Below are 17,958 nucleotides of genomic sequence, written 5' to 3'. Positions count from 1 at the left end.
TCTCCTTTCAATGCAATTAAACCCGTGCCTTATTATAACACAACTCTTGGGAACCAGACATTTAAAAAACTCTAAACAGGTGTTTATTGAGAAAGACAATGATCTTCGTTGGGTTAAACGTAAGTTGAAGTCAAAGGCAAAAGGCAGCCTGCGTAACACACGGTCCTGAATCACAATTGGGCTGTTGCTTTGCCAAAAATCAGATCAAATCTCATTCAGCCACATCTCTCACCCACACGCGAGAGCTGAAATGTTCACCTGGGGCTTCCCTTTCTTCTTTCAAAGACCTTTGGCAGCAAGGGTGGGATTTGCCCAATTGTCTGGTTTCTGTCCTGCGTGGTCACCTGCACCCCTCCTGCTGTCCTCGGGAGCACCCTTGGGGATCCCTCCCTTTAGGGGAGTAGGTGCAAACGGAAACCCACAGGAGGTGCAAACGGAACTTCGCCCCAAGGCATTGGTTTCATTCCACTGGCTGCAAAGGGCATGGGGCAATTGGAGCAGATTCAGATGAAGAAGTCACCCAGTGTTCGGTGAGACTAATCCCACCTCAGCTGTGGGCACTTAAAATCAGGCTTCTCAGGTCTTTTTATTGCAATTAAGGTATATACTTTCTTGTCTTCAGTGGTTTCTGACATACTAACGGACACCACCAACACTTTACCAGTAGGAAAAGAATAAAGTTTTCAATAAGTTCATGGCCAATTAAATAGTCATTGCATTTACGACAAGTCAGCTGGTGTCCCAGGGCAGAGGACACCACACAACCTCCCTGCCCAGGAGAGGATCCTGGTCTCCCCGTCCCAGACCATCCACTGTGGTGGCTGCTTCCCGAGGAAGACGCCAACCCTTCCCGGGCTGGCGAGCCCCCAGCGAGCCCCCAGCGAGCCCCCAGCGAGCCCCCAGCCCACATGCTGCAGGACAAGTCCTCGTGGGCCATTTCCATGCCGTGCACCATGCTTTGTTTCTCTAGCTGTTCCTTGCAGAACACCTTCAACACATTTATTATGATTGAAAGGTGCCTAATGTATAATTTATATGTTATGATTATTGCACAAAGCCCCAGTTGTAAATTAATGAGGTTGGACGGTACTTAAATCCTGTATCCTGGAGTTAAAATTCACTCGCTGGCCTGCTCCTTTTATGATTCCTGTCATAACTCTGTGGTGTTGCATCACTGCCAATTTAACTACACTTTTACCAGTACGATGAATAAGGAAAAATGAAAATTGCATTTGGCACTTTAAATCAGATAATTATTTTTAAGAAACTAGCAGGAATGTTAAATACATTTTCCAGTTTTTTCCATCTGTTCCGGCTGACGTGCAAGACTGGTACTCTAATAACAAGGCAGATCTCATGAGCGTGCCTCATAATGAATATTTCAGGATTATTCGTGTACCGAGATATATATGTGGTATCTGTTTGCAGGACATCTGGCTGCAACATGTGCCTCGTTAAGTTACACCTGTAAATCTGAGGTCAACGTCTAAACCTGGAAGGGTACAAACAAAGAGTTCAATGAATGGGATTATTAATGGTGCCAGGTGCCACGGTGTGGGTGTTGGGGTCTGCTCAGGCGTGGGCAAGGCTCCGGGTAATTGCCCTGGCTTCAGCAGCGCTGGTGTAGTGTGTCAGGAAGCAGGGCCGGCGTTAATGGCTACTAAAGCAGTTATGTACGAAATGGGTTTTCTCTGCAGCCTTAAAAATGCTTTATCCAACTGCACTTTGGTAAAATAATGAACTTCATGTAATTCTATAATATTTAACTCTGTTCACACGAGCAAACTAAGCTGCACATTGTATAAACCAGCTCGAATGTTTGGTTAAGGTTCAAAGCCAGCCCAAATACTTTTTATTCTGGATGAAAAATCCACTTGCTTTTTTTCCCCTTGGCATGTTCCACTCTTGGACAAACTGAGTAAATACATAACGCAATCGAGCAAAGAGCTGGTGTGGGAGTCTTCCCAGCCCTTGAGCACCAGCAAGGAGGGGAATTTTCCTCTCTTTGAGTGACTTTCTCACAGCTTTTCCAATAGGAGCCGTAAGCCAGAGCAGGACAGAGAGCCAGGCGAAAAGTCAAGGAAAAAGGTCACATGCACCAACAGGCAGCGGATTTCATAGCCAGCCCAAGCGGAGAGCGTAGCTACATCATACGGACAGACCCAAGGAGGGAAGCAGAATTGCTGAAAATGGGAGAAACACTTACAGACGTCTGTGAACGAGTCATCTAAAGGCTAGATTTTCGGGGGCATCTGCACACGCGGTCATACCTCTCCCGCACTCCACAGCTCCCTCTGAAGGGCAGGGAGCTGTGTTCCCCAGCTGGGAATTACAGCACAGAGAAGAATGTTTGTGATTTTTCTGAATTTGTTTGTTTGTTCAAGACAACTGTTTCTGGAAAATCAATGTCTTTGTGAATTGCACCCTTTCTCCTATGTTCATAGGCAGAATTAATAGAGTTCGTAAGACATTTTCTCCCCTCCAGAGCTGCTGTCAGCAGCACCCCTTGTGCCCTGGCACTTTGAACATGGCACCTTACGGGTACCTTAAGTCTGAAAACAGCTGAAAACCTGGCAGAGCGCGCACTGCCGTCCCGCTGGGAGCCGGGGCTCGGCACTTCAGTCCGTCACCTTCACCAGAAGCTTCACCCTCTCCCTGGCCACGCGAAATGAAATCTCAACTCAGACAAAGAGAAACTTCCCCTAATTATCAGGGAAACTCTGCTGAGATGGGAGATCGGAGATTGCCGTGTGTCGGGGAAGTCGAGGGTGCCTTTATTGTTTGTCCCACTGAACAGCGGAGCAAGGAAAAAGGGGGTTGGACAGGCGGCACCCCCGTTTTCGAGACGCACGAGCACCAGCGGCAGCTGAGGCGAGGGCTGTGGTTCGCACAGCGTGCTCGGTGCGCGCCGCGTCCGATCTCTGTGTGTCGCTGTGCTTCGCCACCTGGCACAAAAGGGTTTTTCCTGGAGGGTGAGCGATGGATTTCCCAGGTCCTTGCATCTCTCAGGCCTGGCTTTCAGGAGGCCAGGCCCAGAGGCTTGGATAAGCTTCTGAAATGGCTGGCTTTCAGAAAGTTCTTAAGTTTGCTTTTCCACCAGCAAGAGGAGTACGTACAACAAACTGGACTTGGAAGGGGGAACATTTCCTGTTTAATTTTGCAGTTGCCATAGTGATTGATTAAATTAAAAAAAAAAAACAACAACTTGTAAATTCAAAATCCTAATTGTACTGACAACAATCTAAATGTGGTTAGAACAGTGAGTCACACTCCAGATTATGTGTCTCAAATAAGGTTTTAATTTAAATTTAACAAGGCAATTATTGTACAGTATGTTAATTCGGTATCATTTGATTAACAAAAACGTGTTGCTTGAGCTTTAACACCTATGGTATTTAGTTAGATCTATATCTATTGCTTAGTTAAACCTCTCTGGCATACTTGGTGCTAATAATTAACATACAATAAGCATGCATGTAAACACACCTTTCTAGATTTGTTAAGACAGCCTTTGGATATTTATTATATGGCAGCTGATTATTAAAAGCAAAGACTGTATATAGATGTCCAACAACCATGTAGCAAATATGGGTACTGCATGTATTACACATACTACCCTCTATATTTGTTTAATATGCAATAAAATCCTAAACACCTCAAACATATGTGAAGTTAAGGTATTTCATTCAGAACATCTTATTTGAAGTGCTACCAGAATTTTTTTCTAAATGTTTCTTTTGGTCTCCATCAGCAGATATTGTCAGCTTCCACGGGAGATGTTTATACCCTCATCACTGCTAGTAGCCTGGTTACCCAGCTTGCAGAAAAACACCAGACACCACCAAAATGAGAGGTGTCCAAGTGTTCAGCCGCTTTGTGAAATCAATGCCAGAGAAAACACCCAGAACAATAATGTTTATTGTCAAAGGAAATAAACCTCCAGATATTCCTAAGAGGACCCTCCAAGACCCAAGACCAGCGCTGCTGTGACTCCTGATAGACGTTGGCTCTTCCCAAAGGCTGCCAGTGCCAGGGATGCCGCAGCCTCCCAGATAATCTGCTTCTCGCCTCATGCTCACCATGGCCATCACCAGCCCTGATGGCCAGCAAAGCTCTCTCGCTGCATTTTAATCCCATCCTTTCCAAGTACCTGCCATGAGCCTGGAAAATAGATTTTCTCTTTCACTGAGACACCTCGTAGTCCTCAAGGGCTGCACCCCACCCGCCTTTTCTTTCCCTGTACACCCACGCAACTGCTCCCAAACCAGATGCTCTTCACCCTGACTTTGCACAGTTGATTGTTCTTGCCCAAGTGTCCCTGCTGAGCTTGTTCCCACCTGATTTCACACGCTTTATGTACCGTTTCTCATTTGCCAAACTGATTGGTGCCGCAGCCCTGCCCTGCCCTGTCCTGCTGAAGGTGTGCGTTGACCACGCAGGCTGTGCCTGTGGCCTGAGCTCTGCTGACCCGAACCAGGACTGCCTGCGGCACAGCCTGGCTTTGCTGCTCCTCCCAGTCCCAGAAGGTAACGGCCAACAGCCCCGTAGCTACCGTGGCCAGGTCTAAATGCCCAAGGATGAAGTCCACCAGCTCCAGCAGCTTGGGACCTTTGCCACCGTTCAATCTGGTGGATGATCTTCTGTCTGCGCAGAGCATTTGAGCCCCGACAATGGCACAGGGTAGCCTGAGATGGGTACCTCCCAGCTCCGTAGCCACCATGAGACCAGAGCCCCCGGCGTGACGCCTGTCACCAGTTCTGGTGTGGAATGAGAGCTTTCCTGCTGCTGGGAAGGTGCTCTACCCTGGCTGGGTTTGGTGAAGACAACAGATTCCCCAGATGCCATAGCGTTGCACACCTCCTCCAGACCTTTCCATGCTTTTCTTTACAAAACTTTGAACACCAAAATTTTGCACCAAGTTGAAAACTAAAAAAAATATGGGGAAGCATAATGAAAATATTGAATTTAATACTGAGTTCCATACTGCAAAGATGACTGTGTGGCATTGTTTTATTCATTTTCACATCTAATCCCATAAAAGCTTCTGTTTCTTAATACTGGAAGTTGCCAAGGAATTCGAGGCCTTCTTCCAGAAATTAGGTCAATACACAAAGTCTTGATAATGAGTTGTTGGTGACTCAGCTCTGAGACTTGGCGAGGGCGGGAGGAAGTTTTCTGAACTGGCTCTGATCCTTCCTCCCTGCGAGATCCCAGAGGGTCATAATGACCAGCTGCATCGACCCCAAACCTGCGGGTTATCTGCGAGTCTCTATCTTCTCCCATAAACTATTTAACACATGCGGAAAAGCGCATGAGAAGATCAGGAGCCATCGCGGAGCCAAGTGCCATCAGGACACAGATGACATCCACGTCTCCATCCTCCTGACACACACCGCCAAGCCGTCTCCGCGGCTATTCGGGACAGAAGCCCAGATGACAAATGGGGCCATTCCCTCATAAAACCTCAAAGATAGGGATCGTTTCATGGCAAACAGAACGTTTTGATGAATGAAGCAGCACCGTGACACGATACCGGGTCACATTCCCCCTTGCGGAGCAGCACCAACTCGATGCACGGTTGATCCCGAAGCCCAAATACCTTTCCCTGGGAGATGCCTCCTGCAGGCTGTAGGTGCCAAAGGGGACCGGCTCTGAGCTCTCACCCACCTCTGAGACCATTTTGCTCCTGTGCAAGGAGCCCAACGTGCCTCGGATAGGGATCAGCCGGACGAGGGACTGCCAGGGCGCGAGCTGGACTTTGCATACATCCAAAACAGGCAGGAGGCAAAACCAAGCAGAAAATCCTGCACACAAATGCAAGCCTTGCCTCTCCACAGCTGAAAAACAGAAAAGCCCAGGTGGGAAGGGACCCCTGGGGTCTGGCCCCACCTTCTGCTGCAAGCAGAGCCCTGGACCCAGGTATCCCTGCCCTGCCAAGTCCAGCCTTGAGCGTTAACGTATAATAATTTATTTCAAGCATGAGCTACTTTTAAGCTACTAATGGAATTTAAGTCAGTTTGGATGGATATTTATGTATAAATAAACCACACTTTTTTAAAATCCATATTCCCAAGCCTGTCTATAAATACGGTTGATCACTAAACCCCAGGTTTCAAAACGGATGGACTTTGGACTTTTACACTGGACTGCCCTCTTTCTAGAAGAAGGGAAGATAGCTAAAAACACGTGAGTGGTAATGGTTTACAGCACCAGTGCTGAGTGCTAAAGTTGTTTTCCTATGAATATAGATTACATTTTTTTACATAGCAAGTAAACAGATGCATAAAGATGCATTATTTCATAAGCATAAAAAAACCTGCTGCAAGTATAGTGCTTTTAATTTGTTTTTATGATTACTTGTAATTAATTAGCATCAAAAGTAAATTATCAACATAGCTAAAAACTAAAATTGTACCAGCAAATGCAGGAATGATTTCACTGGTTTATCTTTATACTAAGGTGGAAAAAAGAAATTATCTTTTTTTTTTTTAACTATGCTTAAATTAAAGTGTCAAAAGCTAGTGGCAGCACAGCCTAAAAATGTACAAAAAGAGAAATAATATTCTATAATTACAAGCTGTGCAGAGAGCATGCCACGCACATAAATATTTAAGGCAGTTCCAACAAGTTTGGCTTATTATTAAAGTTGGATTTCAAAAAGAATTTTTAGAAATCATGTTTACACTTTACAGAGCAATTTATGAGGTCACTGTTCATGCACCTCATCAAAAACTTCAACCTTCGACTGAAAGCCATAAAACGGAGGCATTTTGACAGGATCTGGAGACTTTTAACAAGTTCTTGCTGCTCGGCTCCGCGGCCCTCCCCTCCCCAAGATAAACGGCGGAGCTGTTTGTGCTTTGGTCAACCTAAAACAAATCAACAGGTTCCAAAAAAGTGATCTTCCTGACCCCCATCCATTTCCCTTGACATTTACTGCCCCGTCTCGCTTTGCTGTCAAATAGTTTACACAATCTTTTGGAGAAAGGACATGGGCATGAAAAGAAAGAAGGTGGCTGTTTCGGGAGGCGAGTTTGCATCTGCACGCAGCGCCCGCGCCGCTCCCCGGCCGCGGTCCCGGCCCTGCAGGAATGCATCTGATCTCCAGCGCTTGCCCAGCCGCCCCAGCTACCCAAACTTCAGAAGCAGAACTGGGAGGAAAGAGGAGAGAAAAAATAAACAGATGAATCACGGGTATGTTCTCCTGCTCGCACAGCAGCTCTGCAGAAGCTGGTGCTGCTGGCCCACGTGAATCGAGTCAAATTAAGGAGAACTTTTGGTAGATGTTGAGCACCTTGGAAGAAGCACGGGGGTCCACCTTCCATCAAAGCGGAGAGAAAACAACGCTACAAGGAAAGCTTAAAAATGCCATTTTGCTAACCCCGTCGGAGGAATAGAGTGGGTTCTGTGTAGGGAAACACTAAAGACAGCCTTTAATTAAACCACAATCAGAGTAACTCTGTGTAAAGCAAATGATGCTGGAAGAAGATACTGAAGCACAGGGTGACTTGGGCGGCATTCTTAATGATTTCCTCCCCTTCCACCGTGGACTCTCATCCGGTTAAATTAATGTTACCTGTGCTATGGCGCTCTCAGGCACTTTGACACTTACTGACATCATGATGGCAGAGCTGGGCCTTTCAGAGGAAGGACACGGGTGATGGCACCCTGGCTTGGTGCAGAGACCTCCCCTCAGGACCCAACTCCCAACGGCCAGGTCTCTCCCAAGAAAACCACAGGACTGCTGTGGTCAGTTTGGCGTTTTGGCATCCCAATATGACATCAAGTAACCCATAATCTCCAGGGAAAATACCACAGGTATTTCCACCCCGCAGACCCTCGCAGCATTCCCAAGTGGCAGGAGGAGCTGCAGCATGCACAGCTCAGGGATGGGCTCCAACTGCCACCAGCAAAGAAGTGTTGCCCAGGATGGGACTGACACCTTCAGACACTAACAATATTCTTAATATCACCAATCGTATGTGGCATTTTAAATGCTGGTTGTTCTTCCCCCCGTAGATCACCGGTTTCTCTTCGGGGCTGTCAGAGGTGAAGGCTGAGGAAGGTGCCTCCAGCACTGCCCCTCGGCGCCTGGCAGAGCAGGCTCGTGTAGCCTGTTGTGCCCTTCGCACGCGGGTGTGACCACACATGCCGCACTCGGTGACTTTCCAAGAGTCATCAAGACCAGCAACTCCTCTTTTGCACATGGGAGCTGCCACAGCCTGAGGCGAAGAGCAGCTCTCCTGGTGGTCCTGTCCCGCATGATCCACTGGGGCCAAGTGGGCCAGGCTGGCCAAAGCAGCGTGCATGAGCTCCTCAGGGAGAGGCTGCCAGTGCGGACAGCCCCACCTTAGGCTAGGAAAATGAGGTCCTCCACCAGCAGTTTGCCGAAATCTCACGTGGGAGTCTTTAAACGAAGCCCATGTTTCACGAAGACACGCAGACCACCGAGGCTTCGAGGTGAGTGCTGTACAGTTGGACAATTCTCTTGGTCTTCCAAAACCAGCAAAGGCTTGGGAAAGAGAAGTCGCTTTTGGAGGGGCATCCATAACTCTGCTTCTGCTTCTGTTTCTGTGAGTGTGTCTCCAACATTCCTCATCCTGGAAGCTTCCTGTAAGCCGCAGAGGCTGCTAACCCTCTTTCAAATGAGAGTAGTGCCTGATAAGCTCTTTTTAAACACCACTTTTACTATTAAATGCCAAATCTAGAGCTCCGTGCACTGCCTCATTAGTTATTAATGAAGCAACATATTTGTTCAAAATTTATGATTGTTGATTTGCTCCCATCACTGTATGAAATATTAACACAGCATTTGTACTTGCAACCATTTTGCAGACATTAGATTGTGAATTTGCATATTCATGAATGCTCATAAATGTTTAAGGAGACAGCACAGAAAGCATGTGAGCTGTCAGCGAGCCAGTAAAAAGGCATATTTACAGTGTTAATAAGTATTTGAGTTTATAGGACAAAACGGCAAGTAACAAATTAAATGAATTTCAGTTTGCCTGTTGCAACAAACTACCGTAGCTTTTTCTCCTCTTCTTTTTACTAAGCTGAGTAAACTTCAAACCTGCCTGTGAAATTCTCCATCGAGCAGCTAATAATGCAGCTGAGACGTCTTGCTGCTTCTGCCAGGACTTCAGCTTTTCACAACTCCGCATCGTCATACCGCAGCACGCACAGAAGGCATCTGTGCCATGGGCTGCAGAGCCTGGTAATTTGGCTATCTGCTGATCTGCTACCAACGGGAGACGCAGGGCATCAGGGCTCCATCCTCGCCGGCTCGTTAGCCTGGCGTAAGTCGTCGCTGCTGCCAGGGCGGCTGCGGGGCTGCACCTACGGGGAGGCAGCGCCCGGAGATCCTCCTGGGACCCCCGGCTCCTGCCGGCTTCCGCGGGCGGTGGGGACGCTTTGAAGACCAGACCTTTTTACCATGGCCACACTTGACTAAATACGGAGGAGGCCGTGAAACTCTGCCTGCCGGTGCTGGGAAACAGGGCTGCGCTTCGTAAAGTGGGAGGGTATGAGTTTGGTACGTAAAACCAGCGGTGCACAACCCGCCTGTCGTTTGCATCATCCCAAGAAATGGTGTCGTTTCAGATTCGTCTTCTGCAGCCAGGTCACTTGTTTCTGTAAGGCGCGTTACGTACGCAGTGGTACGTTGGCGGGACTGGGATCCCGTGCCCATGAAGCCGAGGGTGCGCCCGGGCGCGCTGGCGGGAGGGAGGAGAGGAGCTGGCGCGGTGGGTGTGTGGGCAGGAGGGCTCCCGCGGAGCTGGGGCCTGCCTGGGGAAAGAAGGCACAGGTGAATTGCTCCTGATCCCACAGGGTATTTGCGGCATGGGTCCCTCTGTGCTGCGCTCGTAGCCCCGCTGTCACTCCAGCTTGCAAACAAAAGCTTTTGATGCACTTGGAAATGCCGTGAATATGTAAAACTGATGAGCAAAATGAAATCAATTTTATGTAAATCTTGGAAACTGAGGCAGCTGCTTTGCTGACCTGATTAAAGTTTTGAAGGTGCTATTGCTAGCAGGGAAAAATGGTCATTATTTATAGTAGCTATATTTATAATAAAATGCTAAATTAGTTTTATTAAATAACATTTTCATGTCTGTTAACTTTTTTTAAAGCAGGACAGTGATTCATTGGCAAGACAATAAAACTTCCTCTTCTGCTTACTGGATTTTTTCCCCTCTGCAGAGCATAAATCATATTTTGTGTGAAGTGTGCATCCTTGCTTTGAGCGACCCGTGTTTTAATAGCATAGCCAAGTCAGTTATTTTAATCTCTGGTACTTTATAATAAATGCTTTTTATTGATTTTTATTGTACACCGCCATGAATTGAATAAACTATATACACGAGCAGCTGAGAGAAAAAGGCAGAAGGAGAAAAATGTGATCAGCATGTTTCAAAGTTAAAGGTGCAAACGTGATGGTTAGCACTTTCTTTGGTCAGCAGCTGCCCGGGAGCACCATGAAAGGAGCGGACGTGATGTACGTGTTATTCTTTCCTCTTAAAGTCCCAGAACTGGAATGATTCTTCAGGAAGGCCAAATATGATACTTTGCAGGAGTATTTCTTTGAAACGCAGTTTTTTTAAAAAGGGAAGATTTTCCTTGAAAACCAAAGGATCAGCTTGTGCTTTACCTACCCACAGTGCCATTTACTGCCGGGAGGAGTTAAGGATTCTCTCTCCCCCCACCATCTTTGCTGTCCTTGAAATTGGGTCCATCTTCCATCTTAAGGAACACTTGGGAGCCGGCAAGAACACGGGTGCTGTGTAGAGCAATCCACACGGGGGGAAGCTTTGGGGACCTCGTTGCAGACGCTTTACTGCCTGTCACGACCAGCTCCTGGAAGAGCAGGATTAGTACAGCCTGACATTGCCCTGCGGTGGCAAACGCGTCCCCATCGCCGGCTTGCGCAGCCCTGCAGAGCCCCACCACTGCTAAGGGCCCCGGGTCCTCTCACGGCAGAGGCTGTACATCGCCCTTTATCCACGCCAACCTGCTTTACAAACTGCTCTTCCTTCTGCCCGAGGAGGGGGAGCTGCAGGCCCGGTGTCTGATGGTTTGCCAAGGACTGTACAATACATAAATAACAGTTTCTTTAGCCATATTGCTTTCCCCAACCTAAACCCCGAGACTGCCTCCCCTGGGGCCGAGCCTTAAGCACCAGCAGCAGAACGACGCTGGTTTATTATTTCCTCGAGTCCTCTCTCTGCAGATGACCTATAGGAGTGATTTAATGCAGAGCTGCTGGAGTTCCAACACTTTCTCTGTGCTCCTCAGGCTGAGACGAGCTGATTTCTTTGGGGTGTTATAACTATGACCTGCTCCATTAAGTAGCAAACAAAGTACAGCTGGATATAGCAAGCTCAGCTTGACTCTTAGCTTTCACATAACCTGCTTGATTAGGAAAAATGCTGTGCCCTTGTCACACAGCTCCTGCTGTAGCCTGAAAAGATGGGTATCCATTGATTTCTGCATAATGTGGATTCACACTGCCTTTCCACAACAGCATGCTTCACACCCTAAAATAACCTGGCAAAAAACATTATTTTTCCTGCTGGTTTAGCTGTAAAATGTGTTACTACTCTAGGTAATGTGCTGCTTATTACACAATTACCTGAAGTGCTTTACAATGCATTAATTGCTGCTTGATTTAAACATTTCCCATTTAGTAACCAAGCTATATCATTGTGACAAATTACAAGTCAATAATCTGGTTACTAAGAAGAGGAAATGAAGAAGCTGGAGACTGCTTCATTCAGGGAACCAGACCATTGCTAAGTAAAATACCAAGCTGATGCTATTATCAATGTTGTGATGCATGTACACAGAGGCAAGCGGGGAAGCAGAAGGTATAACTGATCCTCCTTCAGGGCTGCGTTTGGCACTCAGAATAATAATCGTGAAGACTTAACAGTGGATTAATCCAGGGAAAGGCTTCCTTCCTCACCAGGGCTTGTTCGGCCCTCGCTGACAGCCCAGGTGGCATTCGGGAATAGGTGGGTTTTCCAGGATGCCGGCTTGTGGAGAAGAATTCTGGAATCGGGAGTTTCAGATAGGACTTTGGCAATGCTACAAAATCATAAACAAAAAAGGGGGAGATGTGGAGAAGAATTAAGAGGTGGCCTAATGAGCACCAGCTGATTCAAGAGCAGAAACAGGTGAAGGGCATTGCGAGCAGACACGTGATCGTTGCCGGAAGGAAGAGATAAGAGAGGCAATGGGGAGAGACAGGGGAGAGAGGTGCAATGCAGAGAGAGGTGGGAGGGCTGCCCTGTTATGGTAAAGGCTGTGCATGTATGCCCCAACAGCGGCTGCCACAGCTCCTGAATGTCCCCGGGACAAACCTCCAGGCTCCTTGCTATGAACGTGCAGTATTTTCCATGAGAAGTCTGAAAAAAAGAAAGCTACAAGTTAGGCACCTCCTATGTAAAGAATTTGTCTCTTCTTTGGGACGCTGTAGGTCTGCTGGAGGAGGTAAAAGGGAAGAAGACCAGTTTCTATTGGGAAAAAATCCCTGGCCAGCTCTTGCCAATTGATCCTGCACCCCAAAGAGCAGGTGAGAACTTGCACACCCAGTACGGCCAAGTGTTTTAACTGGGATTTTGGGGTTGTCTTATCTTATCTTGGGTTGGAGTATCTCATCCACACACTTGCAGGATTCCAGGCAGGACGATGTTGTGTTCTTTGAATTTTCCTTCTTTCTCCAAGGTCTCCTGAGGTCATATGTTGAAGGTCTACCCCGCTATTATTAAAATCCCTTATGCTTTTATCGTCAGTTGTCTTCAGGAGCTGGGACTGTTAATAATCTGCTAAGCACACCGTGTGGTATTACTGCAACAGTCAGAGGCACTCTTTTCCCAAGAATTGTTCGGCATTAGCCTAACCCAGTCTCATTGATTTCAGAATGAGCAGAATGAGACCGATGCTGAGAAAATCCTACCATCGATGCTTTGACTTCAGCTTTGTGTTACCTTTTTTGCAAGGGCATGCACAGAGATGTCATATTTTAAAAGCATTAGTGTGAGAAAAATTAACACAAGTGATTTTTAACAGAGGAGTAATAAATAAAAGAAAACACAAGTGTGAAAATAAATAAAATTACCACATGAAAAGCAATCCTGAGTAGTAGGAAAGTAGTAGTAGTAGTAGGAAAGGAGACAGAAAACTGGAGAATAAAGATGAATTATGGGAGTTGTGTAGCAGAAGATGATACACGAGAAGCACAATTTTGACAAGCAGAATGCCAGACTACAGCAGATAAAGCAGAGGGAAAAGGGATAAAGCAGTGGGACTGAGGATAGAATAGAGAACTGGCATCGATATTCCCAAAATCCATTTGAGGGGCTTGTGGCACACCCTCCCTTACGGCAGCACCCATGTGCACGTGTGTGCTGGGGGGCTTGCACGCCGCTGGAGCTGGGAGCTGAGGCCCCTTCGGCAGGGGCAGCCCCGAGGGAATGGCTGAGCCCAAACGGAGCAGGAGCAGCCTCTGCGTGCCTCCCTTATCGCCAGGAATCGGAGCAGCTGGGCTGCGGCCGGGGGGAGCGTCAGCCCACCCCTCGGCAGGGTCCGGCAGAGGACAGGCTGCCATCACTGCTGGCCGGAGCCGCGGCCCGCCTGTCCCGTCCCTCAGGCTGTCCCCTGCCTTCAGCAGCACCCTCTGCTCACTCGTGTCCCTCCGGAGATCTGCGGAGCTGCTGCCCCGTGCTCGCCCGGCCAGCGCCCGCCACACGCTGCTCATCCTCTCTTCTCCCTCCACCGGTCCTGCCCCGTCACCTGCGTCGTGGCAGGAGCTCTACTCACTGCTGTCACCCAGGAGAAACGGGTACGGACACATCGGAGCACAGGTCACTCCAGGAGGGCTCTCGCCATCCGCCTGCGTGAGAGCAGCAGCGCAAGCACCAGGCTGCGCATAGCGTGAGCGTTAGGGCGCGTGCCGATGGGCAAAGAGCACATCTCTGCAAACGTCTGACAAGTCAGAGGCTGCCAGCTTTCGAAGAGAGAAGGGTCGGAATAAATCATCAGGGATGGCCTTAGAAAGCCAACCATCAAGCTGACTCAAACGGTGATTGATGAAGCTATTGACTGGAAGACGATATTCTTGCAGTCAATCCGCGGGACTGGGACTCAGGAGACCCAGGCTGTGCTCTTCCCTGGACTTCATGAGTGTCTTCAGGCAAGTCACTTAGGGGTAATTTGTCAGCATGAAGGGATAAATCATCAGATATATTGTTACAGTATTATTTACGTAATAAATATCTGTATGATTAAAGTCACTCATGCTATAGTTACAAACATGATGTAGATTTATATGTTTAACCACGTACTTTGGTTTCTGAACCTGCAGTTCAGCTGCAGAAATATCCGACGCCCTGGGTACCAACAACACGCTTTAGGCTTTATCCTTCCCTTGTTGTGGTTTTCTCCTCTGTGCAGAGGGGAGGGTATCTACTTCTTCACAGGGCTATTTGAAGACCAGATGTATTGCTTACAAAACAGGTCAAGACCCACAGAGCGAGATGAAGAGGCAAAGCATCGCTATATCCACAGCAAAATGAAAACACTCATCGAGTGAGGTAAGCCCCGGGCTTTCTCAAGGACTGGCTCTCAGGCCACCACCTCAGCGACTGCGTAAGCTGTTCACAAACTCTGCAAAGAGAGAGGAGCCAGGACGTAAAAGGAATCAAAGCCATGCCCTGGCATGTACGTGCTCCATACATCGACCTGCTGAACGATACCCGAGTTGCTGGATTGCTACCCCAGTAGCAGCTGACAGCGTTTTGGGGCTACCAGCACACGTGGCCCGTCCCAGTTCAGCGCCGTCCCAGTTCAGCGCCTCTGCCATTTCAGCCGTGAGTCTCCCTCAGACAGACCTCTGGTCAACTGCCACATTTGCTGATTTTGTAACATAGATTAAGACTGACTAAGGACCTTGGGCACAACCATTAAAGCATTCACTTGTGAAACCCAACTGGATTAAAAATAAAGTTTTCCCTGGAGAAAAATTTCACCGTCAAACAACAGAGCAGGGAAAACCATGGACCTCTGGCCCTTCTTCTCTCCGGCGTTTCTGCCCCCTTTTTGTTTGTGCTGACACCCCCAAGCCCTGCTAACCTCTGCGAGCTGCCCCGGGTGGAGAGGCCCCAGCAAGGTGCCCGTGGTGGGGCAAAGCCCCGTCTTGCAGCAGCGTGCCCACCCCGCGACACCGTGCCACACAGCCCGGCAGCACCCCGACGAAACTGCGGCCGTTTCGAGGTCAGCAGCAAATTTTCCATTTACTTCAGTAGGGACAGGATTTTGCCCGAGGTGACTGCAGATGTTCAGAGAGATGCCCCAAGGCCCTGCAGATCACCATGCCTTCACTTACTACCTTTTGTGTTTCCTTCTGCCTCGCTGCCCCCCGCCACAGCCCGTCTCAACTGTCTTGAAGAAATAGTTCATGGGTGGCCAACCTCTGGCTCTTGAGCCATGGCCAGGCTGCAAGAAATCTGAAGGCAGCTTTCATATCAAAGTTATAATGAGGTTGTTCGTGCACAGAAGCCACTGATTAATCCTGATTTCCAGCTGTGGGGGAAGTAAGCCAGCAAGAACCCACAGAGGACACTGGTGGACACCGGTGGACATCAGTGGGCATGGTGGAAGTGGTTGCACGCCAGCCTGTTGCTATCAGACCACGCATGGAGCTTCTGCTCTCTCATTTCTCCGGGTCTGGGAGGACTGTGGTATGTGTCTGGTGGTTCAGCACATGCGGATATTTTGGTATGAGGATCAAAGGGAGAGGGATTGGTACCCTTGAGCTAATGGACATCTCCAAGGAGTTGGGCTGGATTGCTGCTGAGGTGGCTGCGTTGCGTGTGATGTTGGTCTCTGCTGTGCTACATCCCTTCTTCACATAAACGCAGCAGGGCTGAGTTTCTGGTGCTGCCCACTTGGCTCTTTTGAACAACCATAAATTTATACAGAACCAAAGAAAAAGATTTCATGAAGACATGAGTCTTCATGACACTAAGCAAGAATATAAAGTAGATTAGTAATTCTGTATTGGCCATGTTAATAGTTCAGTAAGAGGGACATTTAGTATTACATTTTGTCCATCTACCACAGTATTTTTAATACCAATATGATTAAAGAGCTCAAATCCCATTTTCAAAAGCACCCTGGGAATCAAAACCATTCTAATCTGAAACCAAACCTATTTCTTTATTTTCTTTTTCTTTTGGAAGACTGCAGAGGTGAGAATTTAAGATTCTTTAGAAAGACAAAGATGTGTGCAGAGTAAAGAATTGACTAACCAAAGTTTTATTTTTTATACTTTCTAGCTATCTGAGAGAATTCTGTGGTGGGTTTATAACCTGCAAACCCAGCTCATAAAGATTTTCTTCCAATAGAGAAGTCCAACAGCTCATGCAGAAGAATGTTTCTTCTTCTAGAAAGTTCTGTAGGACTCGTGTAAAGAGTTTCACACATCGAGACAAACCTGTCCCTCTCTCCTATCATCCCCTGTCGTCACTCGATGTCAGTGTTCCGTACGCTTAGGTGTATCCTCGACGTTAATTACCGCTGTGTCCGACCCCAGGTCTGGTTCAGGGCGCCCGATGTGCTACGCGTTGTAGAGACGGGGGCATGGACCACGGCTCGCATTGCTGGCAAAGTCCTCTGCAGTGCTCTGCTTGAGTTCCTCTGTTCAAGCAGTTCTGCTGGCAGTCAGTACTACTTTAATAGCACACTATTAGTCAGTGCATGTATCTGCATCCCTCCCTTCAGGGAGAAATATTTTTGTAATAAAACTCTTTTCGCTGAAATGTGAACCAAAGGGTTTAAAAATAATGCTTAGTGCTTGTGTTTCAATCACACGCTGATAAAATCGCTGTTTCAGAAACTGCTACAATGTGATGGAGCCTTAAATTACCGGAGTCATTTCTGATGAGACTATTACATATGTAAATAAATTGTCATAGAGAACCGCTCGCAAGAAATTCTTCACCTCCAGACAGTAACTTTATAAAGCCAAAATAACCAGTAGGTATTAATCAGTAGTTGAGGTCTGCAAATATTTGCTTGTTTCCATAGCGATCTGTAAGCCCACATACAAAAAAATACCTTTTCCCACATATGTTATCATCACTTCCTAATAATATAATCATAAAACCATTTCTCAGGCAAGGCTGAGAGGAGAATAAACACCATTAATTAACAGATTTATAAACTAGTGGAGGAGGAGGAGGTGGCAAATGAGGAATTGAGTGTAAAATGCATATATGAGCAGAAGATGATGGTTTGGGCCTTTTTCATTTCTCGAGGAAACTTCACAAACTCTTAATTATCTCACAAAATACTATCTGTCTTTTTCCAAAAATAAAACTTCTGACAACTGTTCAAACCACGCCGCACTCTCACCCACAAAACACACATTTAAGTAAAAATATAAAGCCATGGCTGTGAAGTGTCAGAGTAATTTATCTGAAGTAGAAAAGTGAGACTTTTGGCATCGCTCTCCGAATCAACCGAGAAGTTCTCTCCCAAAGAGGGATGCTGCGGAGCGGCTTGTCTGGAGCTACAGGGAATGCGGCGCATTACCAAAGAGTGACATTTGGCCAGCTAGTAAATTAGTAATGTAATTTGCACAGCGCATACAGGATTGCACGCAGGAACAACAGTTGTCTTAAATAATCAGTCCTGTGAACGACAGGCTCCTGGTTGTAACGCAGCTTACGTTTCCCCGCGCAGCCAGCCAGACCGTTGCGCCACTGGCTTAGGGGCTCTTTGTTTTTTCTGACAGGCTGGTTTATTTGGGCACACACACCTAAATGCGTACACGCGTGTGTTGGTGTGGGGGCAAATGTAGAAACTGGAACGCAATTAAAAAATAGCAAGGAAGAAATTTCGTTTAGCGTGCTGCCTGACAATCGCTAATCGAATGTACTCTGAAAATAAAACTTG

Source organism: Calonectris borealis, chromosome W (assembly GCF_964195595.1).
Source record: "Calonectris borealis chromosome W, bCalBor7.hap1.2, whole genome shotgun sequence".
In the NCBI taxonomy this organism is placed as follows: domain Eukaryota; kingdom Metazoa; phylum Chordata; class Aves; order Procellariiformes; family Procellariidae; genus Calonectris; species Calonectris borealis.
This window is presented reverse-complemented; position numbering follows the sequence as displayed.